Source organism: Camelina sativa, chromosome 18 (genome assembly GCF_000633955.1).
Source record: "Camelina sativa cultivar DH55 chromosome 18, Cs, whole genome shotgun sequence".
Classification (NCBI taxonomy): domain Eukaryota; kingdom Viridiplantae; phylum Streptophyta; class Magnoliopsida; order Brassicales; family Brassicaceae; genus Camelina; species Camelina sativa.
The window spans coordinates 3,660,908-3,665,540 of NC_025702.1; the positions used below are offsets into that span (position 1 = coordinate 3,660,908).

At 30.0% G+C, this 4,633-nt stretch overlaps 1 long non-coding RNA gene across 1 annotated transcript; it reads left to right on the plus strand.

The window, feature by feature from the left end:
• On the plus strand, positions 2,726-3,946 carry LOC104760447. The gene is made up of 2 exons (XR_762920.2): positions 2,726-2,941; positions 3,558-3,946. It is a non-coding gene; the product is annotated as an uncharacterized LOC104760447 (long non-coding RNA).

The following is a 4,633-nucleotide window of genomic DNA, read 5'->3' on the forward strand; positions in this document are numbered from 1 at the left end:
TCATGTTAAGGATCGATGTTTTATTTACTCCTCAGAAGTATTGCATTGTACCAAAACTACTTAGAACTATGACCTCATCTCAAATACTCTCAAATCATAAGTTCTCAACCTATTTCTATATGAATCAAAAGTTCTCATATATTTCTCTATATATCTGGATTTAAACGGTTTACGAACCAAATTTGATATAAACCCACATAAATCAGGTTTGAAACCAATTTTAAAACGGTTTATCTTTCAAACTTCCCAAATTACAAAATCGCTACCAAATACATCAACCACCGACTAATCTATGAAATTTATAACGCTACTCACTGTAGAATTACTTTTGGAACCTCCATCAGTGGCTCCATCCTCGATTAATTTAGCGGGCTTTATATACTTTGATTTCATTTTGTTGCATCTGATAGCTTCCATTGAAGAACCCGCACGAATAAAGGACCCAAAATAGATCGGCAAAATTATATCAGAAAAAAAAAATCAAAGTTTAAAGCTTTGATATAAATATGTAAATTTTTTGTAGATATAATGTTATTTTCTTAATTAGTTGTTCCTATTATGTTTCAAAAATAATTATTCTTTTGACATAACTTATGTTATTTATTTAGATTTGTTATTCACAATTTATTAATTAATAATAATATAAATGAGAAAACACATATAATATAATAAGCGTAAGATATCTGTTAGATTCGCTTCCAAGATATATGTGGTTAAATTTGATGGGTTACTATTTTCTTAGCTGCATAGTTGTAAGCTGGAGTCCCTATATTTTGTTAAATAATATTAGTCAATTATGAAAAAATATGTCTATGAAGCTGAATATGAGTTTTATACTTACGCATTGATTTAGTTTGTCGACTCATGCTTAAAGTGTAGCTATTTTTAGTCGCATATGAGGTTCAGCGGTAAGCGCTTTCTCTTTCATAACAATCCGATCATTATTCATAATGGTTATATTCCTTTTCTTGGCTGACTTTTCGTTATTTCCATAGTTTTGGTTTTCATCTCTAGTGTTCATGTTTGAAAATTCTAATTGAGTTTGATACATCGGAAAAATGTCTTCCTCTCTATATATATGACAAATATCTGAGAGAATACATAACTTTATACTTAAATTCTTTTTCTTTTAAGATTAGGCCAAGGAATTCAATATAACGTAGGATTGTTTTGTATAAGTTTAATTATTGTAAAAATTTTAGGACGATTCCTTTTTCTTTAAAATTACAAAATTTTATAATTAATACAATTTTTAATTATTATTTTAATAATCTACAAAATAATAAGATTTTGACACATGTCGTGATCTTATGAATTAGTAACTTTTGAAACCATATTTTATATAATAAGATATAGAGGGGTGTATTTACAATTATTTTCTTTTTAGGATTAACAAAAAAAAAATTAATATAATAAGATTACAATTATCTTGTTCTTCGTTTTACTTAGCTAGAAAACTGTGATTTCTGATCGTTAAAATTGACACATGACACGATCTGATGAGTTACTGATTTTGATTTTTAATCGTTAAAATTGATATGTGTCATGATCCGGTGAGTTTTTAACTTTGATCTCTGATCGTTAAAACTAACATGTGTCACGATCTGGTTTGATATTAAATCACTAAAATTGACACGTGTCACAATCTGGTGAATTTTTAACTTTGATCTATGCTCATTAAAACTGACACGTGTCACAATCTGGTGAATTACCAACTTTGAGAACTAAGGTTTATATAATAAGATTATTGTAGAAGGATTTTCTTTAGGAACTACATGTATCTTTATCGTAACATTTTATTTATAATTTATTTTATGATTAGTAAATTTTTTTATTTTTTGATATTTTTTAAAAGATTCTTCTTTTTTTAAATAGAGATTTGTGTAAAGACACTTGTCACAATCTTATGAGTTAGTAATTTTTGAAATTAATACATGTCAGGATCCGGTAAGCTAGTAACTTTTGAAACCATATTTTATATAATAAGATATGTTATTCATAGTATACGACATTTTACATTCTAGTCTATTTTTTTCATTTCAATACAATAATGTAATTTTCTGTCAATTTATCTCGTCTTGTTTTGGTGTCTATTGTATGTATCATAGATATTGACGGTCATATTAAAACTAGAGAGAGCATATGACATTTGGATTCAGCCGAAAACCAAAACTATAGCTAACTGCAAACCACCTTAAAGAGTTTATATTTGAATTACGAGGAAACAAAACTAAAAAATAAAGAAAGGAGCAAGAACAAGCTCACTATGGCGAAAAGTCTTTACATACTATTTCTCATTGATTCCCACATCAGCTGGTTTACCTAATAAAATATTATTTGGAATTACCGATATCATATCTTTCAATAATCCAAACCGCGTGCACGTTTGAATGCTTTATTGTTATCTAGTGATCGGTTTTGACTATCCCAAGTAAACTTATACCGCAAGACTTTATTTATATAACTGTCTCACATTCAACCAAAACACAATCTCGGATACAGATCTGTGGACTTTAAATATGTGGGTTTAAGCTTACGAGTCATGAATTCAATTTTTTTAAGAGGTCTAATACCATCGATGATAAGATTGAATCACTATTTTCTAGACAAGTAATAGTCAATGAGAAACAAAAGGGTTAATATTTTTTATACGTTTATCATTTGTTTCTATAAGAACTAGAGGGTCAACTTATTAAAGATTAATGACTAGTTGGAGAAAATTAATAAAGTTTACGTTTCTATCCTGAAAACGACCCCTCTCCATTCGAGTACATAAATGAAAGTCTAAAATCATGAAAATTAAAGTTTAAAGAAAAAACATAACAAGATATGAGAAAGACAATGTTTGGTCAAGTACTAATTGTGCTTCTTCTTCTCGGCACCCACCTTTGCCGTATCGAGTCAGCTATTCCTTCTGGTCAACAACCATTCCTTCAAACAGGTTCGTGTTTCCTTAACACAAATATATACAAACTCACATATTTATAGGACTTCTTGATGAACATGGTCTCTAAGTAGCACTGAAACGGGTAGAGGGATTAGAAATGGGTACAGAAACGGAGATGGAAACCGGCAAAACGAAATATTTATAGATACGGACACGGCATGGATACTTCAATAATTATATAAGAAAAGATACACCTACCTTGATTGAGAAGTGATTAGAAAAGCTAATGAAAAAAAAGAAGAGAGAGGAAAGCGTATAGAAAGTTGAAAAACGTAAAGAGATGAAAATATACGTACGATAAGAGTGCTCGGAATTAAATTAAATGGATGCAAATATCACTTCTAGTTAAGGTCTAATATAGTTACATGGAAAGGCTATATAGGACTTGTTCAAACATTCAAAGCTTTACTTGTTAATTATAGCTGAAGTCTCCTAGATAGTTATAGTTCAATACCTTCAAAGCTTTACTTGTTCATTTTACCTTTAATTTTAGTTACATAAATTTTCGTTTAAGATGTTTTTTTGGTCGGCGTATTTGTTAATAAATACGGTGAGTAATCATCAATCTAGTACTATATACTTTATATAATTGAATAAAATTAAAATGAAGGGAGGAGAATGATGACTTATCATATGCTGATTGAGGGACCAGTAAGACCATCGCAAAGCCAACAAGGTGGTGGAAAATTTTCTAATGATGATCCTTCCAATCCCACCGATTAGTTTTTCGGTTTCTATTCAATTTCCGATTTCATGAAATCTTGAATTTTTACTTTCTGTTGCTTTTGCTTCAACTCACCGTAATCTATATCTTGTAGTTTACGTGATATTTCCGTTGTTTCTAGTAACAAAATTTCTGTTATCGCCTCATCATGTTCAATCTACGAACGCATAGTTCTTTCCATAACATTTCTGTATACATGTACTCTTGTACCAAGTAGATCATATCTTCTCTTTCACGGTGGAAGTTCCACCAGATCAGCATCTCTTGATTCGTAAGATTGGTGCCTTTTAAGTTTTTAATTATGATATGGGAGAAACTTAGAATAGTCTCTGGAACCTATGGAACGATAAATATTTTTGCCAATTCAAGACATTCAAAGTGACTGACCATGATTGAAAAAGTACTGGAGATAGACATCAATCTTCCAACCCTAATGATACATAATGTAATTGTAAATACTATATAAATTGGTTATACAAGGAAAACAAAAAAGGGATTTGGTTTAAGATGACTAATCACATCACGGATTCACATTTGCTAGGAGCTACGAAACAATTAACGATGGATAATATCATAATAAGATCGGATCTGAACTATTTTTTTCACTATACTTTGTAAAGAAGAATGGTCAATAAGTGAACAACAAAAAAGGATTATATCTTATTTTTATAAGTCGTAAAATTAATTGTTTGTTTTTATAAGAACAAGAGGGTCAACTTGTTAAAGGTATTATTGACTAGTGGAGAAAAAATAAAAGGGCCAACTTGAGTATGTTTTAAGTTTTTATTTGTTTCATTCTATCGTGAAACGTCCCCTCCGCCCTTTCATTTACATAAATATGAGTCTAGCCTCTAAAGTCAAGTAGAATGAAAGATTGAGAGATGAGAAACACAATATCTTCAAAAATGAGTCAAGTGCTAATTGTGCTTCTTCTCCTTTGCACCGTCCTTTGCCATACCGAG